The following is a 15,072-nucleotide window of genomic DNA, read 5'->3' as shown; positions in this document are numbered from 1 at the left end:
AACATCCCACAGCACTGTGGTATGAAGAACCATGGATCTGAAGTGTGGTATGAGGGGTGAGGATGTGCCACAAGTGAAGAGAGGGTGGTCCAGGCCCAAGAGATGGTCCCCATGAAGGCTCTTGTGGCTTCAACGTTGAACACTGGGGAAGGAAGAGAAAGAAGACTGGCGTGGACTGTAGAGACCCAAGCTGTGCTAAGGGCTCTGCCCTTGACCTCAAGAGCCAGACTGCGTCCTGGAACGGTTCGAAGGAAGGGCAGACAGGATCGTACTTCCTTTTTAGAAGGTGAGATCGGACTGAAATGGAGAGAACAAGAATGGGATGGGGTTGGCAAGGAGGAGTAAGACAAGGAGTCCCCTCTTGGGAGGGTGTTGAGGACACCAGCAAGGAGAGCCCTGCAAACCACGGTGGAGATGGGGATGGAGAGCAGGAGAGTGTGCAGAAGGCGGATTTGACTAACCCCTGTGTTCACTAAGGGTTTTCAGAGACCTAGAACCAACGAGGGATAAAAGATCTGTTATGAAGCAGGGACCCATGAGACTATGGAGCCTGAGCATCATCACGCAGACAGCTGTCTGCCAGGGGTAGACCCAAGACAGCTGATGGTACAAGGGCAGGGGAAGATCCACGCCCAGCTCCAGCACCCGGACAGAGGGGACTCAGTCTCTCCACCTCTTGATCCTACTCAGATTGATGCCCACTCACACTGGAAAAGCCTCTGCCTATTCACTTTGCCAATTCAGCTGCTAATTTCTTTTGGAAACACAGACATGAATAATTTTCAATCTAGTACCCGAATATCCAGTTAAGTCTACATGTATAATTAGCCTCCTAACCCTGTGGGCCACGTTCACTTTAGAATGGACTGGAAGGAGAGAAATAAGAACACAAAGCCAAGAATGAGTAATGCCAGCCCCAGTTCACCCGTGTGACCAAATCTATGTGATCAGGTAATCCCTCTGTAATTGTTATTACCTTGTGAAAAGAGGATGAGTGGTCTGGAAACTTGCATAGACCTATCCTTGGCCTGGAGTTACTGTGGGATCTCAAGATGTCTGTTTTGTTTCTCAGTATATATGCACCCCAGCACAATGCCTTTTCTTCTTTCATATATTCAAAAGAGTCGTGCCGTAGTTTAACATGAAGGCCATGTGCTGAAGGTTTGTTCCCATGGCCACAATACAGAGAGACAGCAGAGCCCAGGGCGGCGGGGGGGGGGGGGGGGGGGCAGAGGAGGTCCTTAGGTTACCGAGTGTGTGTCCTTGAAGGGGTCTGTGGGCCTTCGTCTCTTCCTCCTCCTCCTCTTCTGTTGTCAGGACAGGAGGTCAGTACGTTGTTCCTCATTTGCATCCCCAGCAGAGACCCCCAAACAATGTCTGTCCAGTCATAAACTAGCAAGAAGTCTGTTTTCTTTATAAGGCAGTGTCTGTTTTTTTTTTGACACAGCCTAGGGTTTCAACTGAGTACTTACCAGTTTGGTCTGTGGGCCCACCTGTGAGGGGTTGTCTTGATTGTTAATCGATAGAGGGGTTAGCCCACTGTGGGCGGTGATATCCCTAGGCAGGCAGGTCTGTGCTGTATAAGAAAGGTAGCTGAGCCTAGGTATGTGAGCAAGCCAGCCAGGCAGCAGCATCCTCTGTGGTTCCCTGCTGTACCTCTTTGGCTGTGAAGTGAGTTCCCTGATTAAAGGTAATGCTGTATGGAAGGGAAGTAGTTCCTGCCTCAGTATTCCTTGCTTGCGTTAATGCTTGGAGTTCCCTCAGGGGATGGACTGCGACCTGCAAACTGAAATAAATCCTCTCCCACCTCAAGCTGCTTTTGTTCAGTGTGTTTTCGCATGGCCACAGAAAGCAAACCAGAACAGTTGGTCTTCTTGGGCGATTTGTTACAGAGTTGGGAAACTGATGAACAGGGAGCTGCATGTTGTCCTTTGAGACAGGATTTCTCTGTGTAGCTTTGCGCCTTTCCTGGAACTCACTCTGTAGTCCAGGCTGGCCTCGAACTCACAGAGATCCACCTGGCTCTGCCTCCCGAGTGCTGGGATTAACCTCTCTGTTCTTAAATCATGATTTCCAAGTGCAGGTTCAGAAGGTGGAGAGTGTGGTGGGGTCTGGCCAGGCAGAATCCCAGCCTGAGTTGGTGAGTGAGTGAATCTATTGAATGGATACCAGCTTGTCCTGGACTTTCTGTTCTCGGGACCTTTTTCTGTCTCCCTCAGGGGCTCCTTCTTGCGCTCTCTGCCTTCTTCCCTTTCTCCTCCTGTGTCCTGCACTCTGGTTTACACATTTGTTTTGTCTAAGTGCATCCCCAGTAATTCATTTCCAGAGAGATCAGAGAAAGCCACATGACAGGGTTTGGCATTTCTGAAGAGGTTTTTAGTCGTCATCCACTACATTAAAAGCAGAAAATAGTTTTCTTTCCAAATGTAACAACTTCCGTTGTTCATCCAGAGAAATTATTATGCCAATTTGATAAAAGAAGGTTTGTAGAGGACCTGGTTTTTCTTTCTTGGTGCGTTTTATAATTCTCACTTCCCATTGCTGTTTTTGGGATTTCCAGGTGTGTGTGTGTGTGTGTGTGTGTGTGTGTGTGTGTGTGTGTGCGCTGTAGAGGGGCACACACTGGTCAGCGTGTCAGAAAAGGGAGGAGAAGCAGCTCCAGTTAAAATAAAGACCCGGGTCTGCACGGTCATGCTGGATTCTTACCATAACCTCAGCCGCTGTCTCTGTTTCTCTAACTCCCCTCCCCTCCTCTCCCTCCCCTCCTCTTTTCTCCCTCCCTCTTCCCCTCCCCTTCTCTCCCTCCCCTCCCCTTCTCTCCATCACTCTCCCCCTCCCCTTCTCTCCATCCCTCTCCCTCCCCTCCCTTTCTTTCCACCCCTCTCCCTCCCCTCCCCTTCTCTCCACCCCTCTCTCCCCTCCCCTTTCTCTCTATCCCTCTCCCTCCCTCCCCCTTCTCTCCATCCCTCTCTCCCCTCCCCTCCTCTCCATCCCTTTCCATCCCCTCCCCCTTCTCTCCCTCCTCTCCCCTTTTCTCCATCCCTCTCCCCCTCCCCTTCTCTCCATCCCTCTCTTCCTCCTCTCCCCTTCTCTCCATCCCTCTCTCCCTCCCCTCCCCTTCTCTCCATCCCTCTCTCCCTCCTCTCCCCTTCTCTCCATCCCTCTCTCCCTCCCCTCCCCTTCTCTCCATCCCTCTCTCCCTCCCCTCCCCTTCTCTCCATCCCTCTCTCCCTCCCCTCCCCTTCTCTCCATCCCTCTCTCCCTCCCCTCCCCTTCTCTCCATCCCTCTCTCCCTCCCCTCCCCTTCTCTCCATCCCTCTCTCCCTCCTCTCCCCTTCTCTCCATCCCTCTCTCCCTCCCCTTCTCTCCATCCCTCTCTCCCTCCTCTCCCCTTCTCTCCATCCCTCTCTCCCTCCCCTTCTCTCCATCCCTCTGTCCCTCCCCTTCTCTCCATCCCTCTCTCCCTCCCCTCCCCTTCTCTCCATCCCTCTCTCCCTCCCCTCCCCTTCTCTCCATCCCTCTCTCCCTCCCCTCCCCTTCTCTCCATCCCTCTGTCCCTCCCCTCCCCTTCTCTCCATCCCTCTCTCCCTCCCCTCCCCTTCTCTCCATTCCTCTCTCCTCTCCCCTTCTCTCCATCCCTCTCTCCCCTCCCCTTCTCTCCATCCCTCTCTCCCCTCCCCTTCTCTCTCCCTCCCCTCCCCTTCTCTCCTTCCCTCTTTCACTCCCTGTGTTGTTGTTGTTGTTTTTTTTTTTTTTTAATTTTTAATTCAGGGCTTCTTTTCCTAGCACAGCCTCCTTTCTGTTATCCTGGCTGCATCCTCCTCTCCTATTGATGAGGTGACTTTAAAGGATGTTAGCATTCTCCTTGTTCTCTCCAGGGCGCTCTTTCCTCTTTCTGGTTTTCTTTATTTTATGCTGGAGAATTGTCTCCAGTTCTCTGTGATCCTTCACAACTCATTGGATGAACGTGAGGAGTTCATTTGTGCTGGTTCTCTGGGCATCTGTTTCCCCTCCAGCTGGGGCTTGGCCGGGGCGGAGGAGGTGGTCAGTACCTGGGAGCTGGGCACCCGGTGCCCACAGGCGCTTCTCCCTCCTCTGTGCTCATTTTTGCTCGCCTGCCCGCCCTTGGGCCTGTCCCTGCTCACCTGGCTCCCCAGGCTGAAGGTCAGTGGCTGTGTCCTCCCCAGCAGTCAGCTGCCTCTCATCTCTGCAGCGCTGGTGCTGTTCCTCATCTGCCTGCCTGCAGTCGGTTGGTCGGTCTGGGACCTCCACCTGCCCTCTGTGTTCCAGAGCAGCTGGAGTGCCTGGCTTTGTAAGTATCCGGCTCTTTTTCTTGTCTGAGGTTTAAGTCTAGAAAGCGCTTACTGGAAAACACTGGGTGATCATCGGCTGTGAGTTTCAGAGTTGCCACTTGAAATGCAGCAGCTCTTATTTGAAAACATGTTTCATTGGAGAGACTTTTAGAAAACCGTGTTCTACCTGCTTACTCTGGCTGTGGTCTCCATTTCTGCTTAAATGAAGTTAAGTATTGGTGGGCAGCCCTTAGGGGTCTGGTTAGTATTGTAAAGTGAGTCTGTGAGTGTAAAGGCTTTAATGAAAATTGTGCCCTTAAATCTAATCGTGGAAAAAGCCTTTCCTTTTTCTCATGATGTGATGCTTGAGGACTCTCCTTAGCAAATCCAGCAGCTGTGTTGTTCCGACCCTAACTGCCGAAGCTGCTGGTCAGGAACAGATGAGTCGGCAGAATCTGCTCATAACAGTTCCTGCCTTTGGATTTGCTCCCCAGCTGCTGCAGCCAGCCCTGAAAATCACTAATGTGAACGAGATCTGAGCGAGGTTCTCAGCTGTGTTTATAACACAACGGCTCAGTATGCTGGACAGATCTCGGATCAAGTGAGCCTGGGCTAGCCCAAGGTCACATCCAGCCGTCTTTCTGGACAGCTGTTGTTTGTATCCAGCACAGCCCGCCATGGGCAGTACTTGTATCGCTGTGCCTTCGACTGTGTCCTTCTGTTGGCCGTACTGCATGTTTATCTGTGGAGCCGCAATGTGGATGCTGGGACTTGAACCCAGGTCCTCTGGAAGAGCAACTAGAAGTGCACTTAACCTCTGAGCTATCTCTCTAATCCCCTTCTTAAAGATCTCTTTTGCGTATTATCCTCTGGCTATGTACATTTGTGTGATGTGGTTGACAAAAGTGTGCATATGCACATGTATATATGTATGCGTGTGTGTGTGTGTGTGTGTGTGTGTGTGTGTGTGTGTGTGCACATGTTGGCTCTGGTCACCACCTTCCCTGTTCAGGCATTGTACGTTCCTCCCGTCTTCTGTGCCGTCTGCTTTTCTGGGGTTACTCTGTGGACACACAGTGACAGTATGGGGTGCTTCCCTTAGAGGAGAGCTTTGCACAAGGCTGTTCTGACCGGTTTCCTGAAGTTCCTGTGAACTGTCCTATTTGCGATGTGTGTGACTGTGGTGTGTGTGCACAGATAAAGGGAGATCGCCTAGGTGTGCAGGCCTTTTGAATTCATAATGAAGAGTACTTGTTCCTCACCCCAGGGATCCGAGACTAAGGACACGCAACCTGCTGACTCTGCAGCCTCAGCCCAGCTCCCCACTGTGTCCCTACTGTGTGACCTCAGCCCAGCTCCCCACTGTGTCCTACTGTGTGACCTCAGCCCAGCTCCCCACTGTGTCCCTACTGTGTGACCTCAGCCCAGCTCCCCACTGTGTCCCTACTGTGTGACCTCAGCCCAGCTCCCCACTGTGTCCCTACTGTGTGACCTCAGCCCAGCTCCCCACCGTGTCCTACTGTGTGACCTCAGCCCAGCTCCCCACTGTGTCCCTACTGTGTGACCTCAGCCCAGCCCTCCACTGTGTCCCTACTGTGTGACCTCAGCCCAGCTCCCCACTGTGTCCCTACTGTGTGACCTCAGCCCAGCTCTCCACTGTATCCCTACTCTGTGACCTCAGCCCAGCTCCCCACCGTGTCCTACTGTGTGACCTCAGCCCAGCTCTCCACTGTGTCCTACTGTGTGACCTCAGCCCAGCTCCCCACTGTGTCCCTACTGTGTGACCTCAGCCCAGCTCCCCACCGTGTCCTACTGTGTGACCTCAGCCCAGCTCTCCACTGTGTCCTACTGTGTGACCTCAGCCCAGCTCTCCACTGTGTCCCTACTGTGTGACCTCAGCCCAGCTCCCCACTGTGTCCCTACTGTGTGACCTCAGCCCAGCCCTCCACTGTGTCCCTACTGTGTGACCTCAGCCCAGCTCCCCACTGTGTCCCTACTGTGTGACCTCAGCCCAGCTCTCCACTGTGTCCTACTGTGTGACCTCAGCCCAGCTCTCCACTGTGTCCCTACTGTGTGACCTCAGCCCAGCTCCCCACCGTGTCCTACTGTGTGACCTCAGCCCAGCTCTCCACTGTGTCCTACTGTGTGACCTCAGCCCAGCTCCCCACCGTGTCCTACTGTGTGACCTCAGCCCAGCTCTCCACTGTGTCCTACTGTGTGACCTCAGCCCAGCTCTCCACTGTGTCCCTACTGTGTGACCTCAGCCCAGCTCCCCACCGTGTCCTACTGTGTGACCTCAGCCCAGCTCTCCACTGTGTCCCTACTGTGTGACCTCAGCCCAGCTCTACACCGTGTCCCTACTGTGTGACCTGCCACCACCCTGCCTGCCTCTGCTGCTGCTGCCCTCGCAAATCTATTTAAAGAGAGAAATTATCCCAAATTAACCCCCACCCCGCAAACACATATGACAGCCAGTGGTTCTATAGGTATAGAGTAACTTCAGTAGACTCTACTTAAGGCAGAGGCATGATGGGAAACACCCAGGAATCACTGTCCTGAAATGATGCAGTGGTCACGCATGGCCTGGATGATTTCTGTAGCTTTTGCCTCCATACTTTAGCCTCTTGGTTCTGCCACTTTACCTTCATTCCGTTTCCTGAAAATGTTTGAACTTGGGGGCACGCTCAGCCTGATGTCTGTCCATCAATACCTCCTTTAAGATCCCCCTCACTGTTCCAGTCTGAGCCAGCAGTGTTTCTGTGGGCATATTTCTCTTGCAAAACTTTGGTTTCTTTGAATTTTATTAGGTTTGCTCTGTTAGATAAAAGCTACTCCTGAAAAATCACTTCAAAATAAACCTTTCTTGGGTTGGGGAGACGGCTCAGTGAGTAAGCAAGAGGATCTGAGTTCAAATCCCTAGCTCCACATAAAATCTGGATGAGGCTTCATGTGCCTGTAACCACTGTTAGCAGGTGGACAGACCCTAGGAGCTCGCTGGCCAGTCTACTCAAGTGTCGGCTTCAGTGAGAGGCCCTGCCTCAAAAAAGAAGGTGGAGATTAATAGAGGAAAACAAGCCCACTCCTCCTCTGGCCTCACATGTACATACATGGGTACATACACATACATCCACATGTGTATGCATACACTACATCACACACACACACTTAATAAATAAATACATAAATAAATCTGTATACTGAGCTTCTGCCAAGGCCCCTGGCAGATAGCAACCTTGAGTTTCTCAGCAGTTTTATCACTTAACAGTTATTTATTTCATGTTGCCTTGATCTTCCTGAATTCTCATTGGAAGGCTATGCAGACACATCGTTGGCTTCATTGTTAAATCATAGTTTTCTGATAGTGGCCTGGATACCATCATTAACACAAGCCTTTCCTTAGTTTAGTTCTTGTTTTCCATGTGGAAAGGCTGGGCATTTTCAAACCCAGCAAACCCTAAACCTTGCAAGCCCAACAGCTACTTTCTGTTGAGATGTTTGTCTTGGTTCTCTACTTACACAATAGCAGAAGAGTAAGTGTTGTTGTTTGGTTTTTGCTCTTTTGACTCTTGGTCTTTCGGGGCCTGCCACCCAGCTCCCAAATAAATCACACGCAGAGGCTTATTCTTAATTATAAATGCTCAGCCGTAGCTTGGCTTATTTCTAGCCAGCTTTTCTTTACCCAAATTATCCCATCTACCTTTTGCCTCTGGGCTTTTACCTTTCTCTTACTTCTGTGTATTTTACTTTTGCTCTTACTCTGTGGCTGGTTGTATGACTGGGTGGCTAGCCCCTTGCATCCTCCTCCTTCTCTCATTCCTTTTTTTTCCCTAAGATTTCTCCTTGTATTATTTATTCTCTCTTCCTGCCAGCCCCACCTATTTCTCTCTCCTGGCTTGCTATTGGCCACTCATCTCTTTATTAGACCAATCGTGTGTTTTAGACAGGCGAAGTAACACAGCTTCACAGAGTTAAACAAATGCAACATAAAAGAATGCAACACATCTTTGCATCATTAAACAAATGTCCCAAAGCACAAACAAATCTAACACATCTTAAAATAACATTCCATAACAATAAGAGTGACCTCCGTGGTACCCTCAGCCCCACCTGGAGATTCTTAGAAAATTCTAAGTTCATTCACTGCACTCTCCAAATTCGATAATCTATCAGTAACACTTGCTACCTATTAGCATGGATTCACTCCCCCATCCATTTTCTTTAAGCTATCATTGACAGTTTTTTTTTTTATTTTGAATGCCAATTGGCTTCTTCTGGAAGTCTCTTTGAAGCTCCTGAAGTTGCTTTTAGCATCCCATCTGGACCTGGTTCCAGAGCCGTTCTTATAGAGCAAATCCTTGCTATGATGGAGCCTGCCTTCAGGTACCCGAATCTCCACATCACTGAATAATATACCATCCCAAGTATCAGTTGTTTAAAACTACAACAAGCATTCACCCTCTGATTGTTTCTGTGGGTCAGGAATTGGGAACATATTGGTGGGATGATTCTTGCCATTCCCCATGAGGTTGCAGTCAAGTTTGATTAGTGTTAACAATTGTTTGGCCAAGGATGGAGGATCCAGTTCTGAGATGTAGGGGTTTCTGGCTTCTGTCAAGCAACTTCTCACTTCTCCATGCAGGAGTGCTGTTTAAATATCCCCATTGCAAGCAAGCCTGCCTTCTCCTTGAGGTAGCCATCTGAGAGCAAAAGGATGGATCTGCAATGTCTCTCATGATTTTCGCTCAGAAGTCGCATACTACCACCTCCACCGTATTGCATCCCTCACCAGAGTGATCCTCATTCACTGGTGGGGCTTGCTAGAGAGCCATTGTGGAAATTGGTTGTTTTGCACCCTGATCCTTGTTAAAGAGATGCTCTTTGCAATTTCAATAAGTGAGGCATCAGCGACAGGAAATAGCAAGCTTGTAGCGCCATGATGATCTTTATGAATTAGTCAATATACTCCTTCTCTTCTAGCATAATAATGGGTAGATAGTTGGAGAGGTTTGAATGAGTGATGTCCCTCAGAGGCTCATGTATCTGAACATTTGCTATCTAGTTGGTGGCGCTATTTAAGGCCTACAGCCTTGCTGTAGGAAGCACACTCCTCGAGTCGGGCTTGGAGTGCTCCTAACCATGCCCCACTTCCAGTTTGTTCTGTATCTTGCTTGTGGTTGAGGATGTGAGCTCTCAGCTTCTGCTCCAGCCAGCCGCCATGCCTGCTTATCGCCATGCCTCACCACCATGGTGGACTCTTGTCCCTCTGGAACCGTAAGCCCGGGTAAACTCCTCCTTCTGTAAGCTGCCTTGGCCATGGTGATTTATCACAGCACCAGAAAAAGTCACCAGCACAGTGGTAGACATTCACTCTTTCCCGGGAGGAAATACCCTCACTCTTTCCCAGGAGGAAATACCCTCACTCTTTCCCGGGAGGAAGCTGAGGAGATGGGAGTTTGGATCCAGTCATGTTGAGCCCAGGTCTACAGTCCACTGTGCAGCACGCTGTTTTCCTTGCATTTTCTGCTTCCTTCTTTTCTCGGGAAGAGACACTACCCTCACACCAAAGGTTTCATTTACAGAGAATTGTCTCAGCAAGAAAGAATCGTGGTAAAAACTGGCGGCCGTGTGCACATGTTGTCAGGCAAGGTGCAGAGAGGCTGAACTGCTCCTGGCTGGTGTGAGCATAGCAAAGTATCCGAGAGAAGGAAGAAAAGGTGCTCGTAAGAGTAACTGGAAAGAAAAGGGAGATGAAAGAATAATTTGGCCCGAATCACATACAAAATACAAAATATAAGGAAATACAAAATTACAAGGAAATTACAAATGCAAAATTATAAGGAAAATGGTCTTTGAAATAACCCCCTGAGTCATGTTGATGATCATGTGCTTCTCTAGTGTCTGCATTAGTTACTGTTAGAACCCGCCCAGGATCCTGACAACATCTTACATAAAGTCCCCTTTAAGAGCAAACTCCTCCTCCCTGCCTCTTTTTCTCTGTATTCCCACGAGGTGTGCACCTCCTCTCCCCCCTTTCTCCTCTCCCCTCCCCCTTTAATAGTAAACTTCCCACGTGGACGCTGTGTCTGCATGGTGTGAGTAACTTTCCACCATTCCACGTTGCAGCCCGCCACCACATCTGCGTGGTGTGACTCGCTCACCCACTGGGCACCTCAGCCCAACCTGCCAAGGCGGGTATCATAACAGTTACAGTGTTAAAACATCTAACTCATAGGTAGGCGTGTGACACACACCTTTCATTCTAGCACTTGGGAGGCAGAGGCAGGCAGAGCTATGAGTTCAAGGCCAGCCTGGGTCTACATAGCAAGTTCCAAGCTAGCTATGGCTACACAGTGAGAACCTATCTCAGAAACAAAAAACGAAAGTCAAAATCTACTTATGTGTCCGCTTGTGTGTTAGGTACAGTTTTGACAAGGTAGCTATGCCGTTGATTTTGTTCTCAGCGTACTCAACATGCCCTTTAGTCAATTAATCTGGTGTGTGCTTCCACACATGTGCCTGTGTGTGTAAGTCAGGGGTTCTCTCCCCCACTGCTGAGGCAGGTTCTCCCTTCTTTCTGCTCTGCCGATGTCCAGCAGCACTCCTGGCCATTCTCCTGTCCACCTGCCATCTTGGCACAGGAGTGCTGGCATTAGGGATGGGCACCATGTGGGGCTGTTATGTTGGTCCCAGGGGTGGAGCAGAGGGCATTTGTGAAGCTACTGCTTTTATCCGTCGAGCCGTCTCTCCGGCTCTGCGCATGGATCTTCTTACGTCCAGCATTTCTACTTTTATTATACTCACTACTGCATATTAATTATAAATGTTAGGGACTTCATGGTGACATTTCCGTATATGTATGGTTTGATTATATCCCCCCCCCACTATATTTTCTGACCCTCTTCTCTATCCCCACTGCCACAGGCCACTGTAATTCTTTCTAGCAGTCTTCTTACTGTTTCCAGGTTTCTGCTTTTGATTTTGAGGCAGGGTCTCTCTGTGCAGCCAAGGATGACATCGATTGACCTCTGAGTGTGGGGATCTCAGGCGCGTATTTCTGTGTCTGGCTTATGGGATGAGGGGGCTCAACCCCAGGATGGCATGCACACGAGGCGGGCACCCCACTAACTCTACCGTAGCCTCCTTCGCGCTTCTTCCAGCTCATACTCAATTGGATTAATGACAATTTGCTTTTTCCTAACATTTTAATTTCACTCTGTGGGATGCATGACAGTTGGACAGTGATTGATGGGACTTTATTGATACAGTGTTGAATCACAAATAAATGATCTTATTCTAGTTGATTGAGATTATGTTTAGTGTCACAGAGTCCTAATTTAAAGGAGAATCTATACAAAAAGCAAAAAGCCCAAGCAAATAAAACTGACTCCATATAAATGGGAAGATTTGTATTCTTCAAAGAATTTATTTTTCAAAGGAAAAAGAATATTACTTTGAAATAGCAGCGTGTCTTGTAGCTTTCAGCAGAGAGCGAAATCTCTTTTGTTGTTCAAGCAGGATTTTTTTTCTTGCTTTTGCTTTCTGGCAAAATCTTGTCAGAAAATTGAGCTTTGATTAAAATAAATGAGTTCAGTTTGGCTCCCTTGCATGAGGCGGGGACATTTGATCCCAGGGTTTTCAAAATCTTTATTAGCTTTGAATTTATTTTAATTAGCATCTCCATTATGTTTATCTTCACTTGGAAGAGGCTTTGATGTGTAATACAAAACATTTCTTCCACCTCTCTAGTTGGAGTGTTTTTTTAGAGGACACACAATGACAGGTCAAATTCTCTAGGCAGCGCAGACCCTTTAAAGATTTTACTTACATTGAATAGAATTAGGAAAGATCATACTGAGTGAGGTTAATCCAGACTCAGAAAGACAAACGTCAAATGATCTCCCTCATCAGAGGCTCCTACCTCCAAATCTTCAGGAAATTTCTCTTTGTGACACACAGAGACCGTTACAGAAAGCCACAACCAATCACAATGTAGAGCTCTGCAGCCTGGTCCCAAAGGATGCATCCACACACACTCCTAAACCTAAGGCTCGGGAACATTTCCGAAGAGGGGGTGGGAAGACTGGAAGAGCCAGGGGAGCCGGAGTTTGCTGTGAGATTGTGTCTTAGTAATATCAGGTGCTGCACCCACAGAGTCTTAACATGACAGCCCAAACATGCGCTGAACCAGGACAACCACCACAGATGTACTGACATGGATGACGGAAAGCCTACACAAAGAACTAACGGCAACTACAGGATGGTGAGAGCGGGAGAGATGCTCCTCCCCGGGGAGGACCACACCAGTTGCCTATTCAGTACCCAATAGTCAGCCCTGTAACCCTGTATACAAGTAACATTATACAGACCGAGCAGGTTATATTTAGGAAAATATACATACACACAATTATATATGCGTGATGTATCAATAATTATCAAATAATGGATTTGAAAGAAAGCAAGGAAGGGTAAATGGGAGGGCAAAAAGGAAGGGATGAAGGCTAATGCAATCTAAAAAATGAAGCAAAAACATTTTACTTGTTTTTATTTTGTGTGCATGAGTGCTTTGCCTGCATACATGTCTGTGCACCAGATGCATACAGTGCCACCAGAGGCGAGGAGAGGGCATCAGATCCTCCGGAACTGGAGTGCCAGGTGGTTATGAGCTGCCATGTGGTGCTGGGAACCTAACATGGGTCCTCTGCAAGAGGAGCAGGTGCTCTTAACAGCTGATCCGTCTCTCCAGCCCCAACACAGACCCTGTAAGGGTAAAGATATTAGCATGGTATGGAAGCACATACCTTTAATACCAGCACTGGAGAGACTGAGGTAGGAAAAGCTCTGAATGTGAGGCCAGCCTGGTCCACATAGCGAGTTCCAGGCTAGTCAAGGCTTATACAGTAAGACTCTGCCCTATCCCAATATTGTAAAGATACTGATACATATTGGGTACTAATCATGAGTCTGTCTTAAGCCTATTGCTTAATTAGAAATAAAATTATGATTCTAGTCATTCAATATTTTATTTTAAAGCTTGCTTTTATTAGCATGCAACAATTATACATAATACTGGGTTTCATTATGACATCTTCACACATGTGTACAATGTGCTTTGATTGTGGCCCCGATATATTCCTACACTTCTGGTGTAGTATAATAGCCTTACTGAGCTGTAATTCACATCTGATGACAGCAATTCTTCAGTTGCGTTTTCCTCTCCCCACGTCTGTCAAGTTGACAACAAAACCACCTAGCATATCTGCATAAAATGAGGGGAAACACACAACATGTGATTTTCCTCAGGCTGGCTTACTTCATTTAATATGATTATCTCCAGTTGCATCTGTTTTCCTGAAAATAGTGCGATTTTATTGTTCTTTATGGTTGACAACATTCCATTGTGTGTGGATACAGCTTCCTTAACCATTCCTCTGTTGATGGATACCTGGATGGTTTCCTAGTAGCCATTGTCAAGGATGCAACAGTGGACGTGGATGGGCAGGTGTCTCTGTGATGCGCTGACCCGCCGCAGCCTCTGGTAAAGACCAGGAGTGGCAGGGTAGCTGAAGGGTCTGTTTGTCACTTGTTATTATAATCGCTCCCTTTTGTTTCCACCCCACCTGTAATATATTTGTTTTATAAACTGTTGACACACGCAGCTCCCCTTTCCACTGCAGAGGCTCAGGCATTCAGAGTGAAAAGGCTTTGAAGTGGGTTACTCATCAAAGGTATTCTAGAGTATGAATATTTTTAAAGGCTTTTTAGAGACTACAGCTTCCTTCTATGCATTCATGGCAAGCAGTTGCAGAAACACTGAATTTATTAAAAGGAAAAACATTTTACATTTCTTTTTCACTTTGCACGCGTGTGTGTTTTATTGAAAGTGAATTTCCATACAGTGTATTCTGACCACGATTTCCCCTCCCCCAACTCCTCCCAGGTCCTCTCTACTCCCCTACCCACATAAATCCACACCCTTTCTTCTTTTTTTCTTTTTTCCATTTTTCTTTAATAAGAAATTTTCTACTCACTCTACATACCACCCACAGACCCCACCTCCTCCCTCCTCTCACCCCCCACCTCTCCCTCCCAAGCCATCCCACATCTCCACATCCCCCAAATCAAGGTCTCCCATGGGGAGTCAGCAGAGCCCGGCACACTGAGCCTCGGCAGGTCCAAGCCCCTTCCCACTGCACCAAGGCTGCGCAAGGCATCACACCACAGGCACCAGATTCCCAAAAGCCTGCCCATGCACCAGCGACTGATCCCAACCCCCCCCCCCCCCCGTCTGGGTGCCCCCCAAACAGTCATCTTCAGTATCCAGAGGGCCTAGTTCAGTCCCATGGGGGGTCCACAGTTCATGGGCTTCCACTAGTCCACACCCTTTCTTTCTCTTTAGAAAACAAACAGGCATATGAAAACCCCCAAACAAACCAGAATTAAAAAAAAAAATACATGTGTGCACACACACATACACGCACGCACGCACGTACACATGCATGCACACATGCACAATCAGAACTCATAATATGCAAATAAAAGATCAGTAAGACCAAAAAACAAACAAACAAACGAACAAAAAACAACTGCCCAGACAAAATAACATGAGACCAAAAGTCTACAAAAAATGCCACCTTTTGTCTTGGCTACCTACTGCTGGGCATGGGGCCTGCCTGTAAGTGTGGTTAATATGCCTGGTGAGACTCCATTGGAGAGAACTAGCTTTTCCTTTGTGAGTGGTTGTCGATTGGAGATAGCTGCTCCGTTGGGATGGGAGCTGTTG

At 48.4% G+C, this 15,072-nt stretch overlaps 1 protein-coding gene across 2 annotated transcripts in view; it reads left to right on the top strand.

The window, feature by feature from the left end:
• Mtus2 (microtubule associated scaffold protein 2) overlaps positions 1 to 15,072 on the top strand; it is a 380,312-nt gene that overhangs the window by 148,792 nt on the left and 216,448 nt on the right. The window lies entirely within an intron of this gene.

The sequence above is a fragment of the Peromyscus maniculatus genome, chromosome 23, assembly GCF_049852395.1.
Source record: "Peromyscus maniculatus bairdii isolate BWxNUB_F1_BW_parent chromosome 23, HU_Pman_BW_mat_3.1, whole genome shotgun sequence".
In the NCBI taxonomy this organism is placed as follows: domain Eukaryota; kingdom Metazoa; phylum Chordata; class Mammalia; order Rodentia; family Cricetidae; genus Peromyscus; species Peromyscus maniculatus.
Note: the sequence above shows the minus strand (reverse complement) of the source record. Positions and strands in the feature narration are given on the sequence as shown.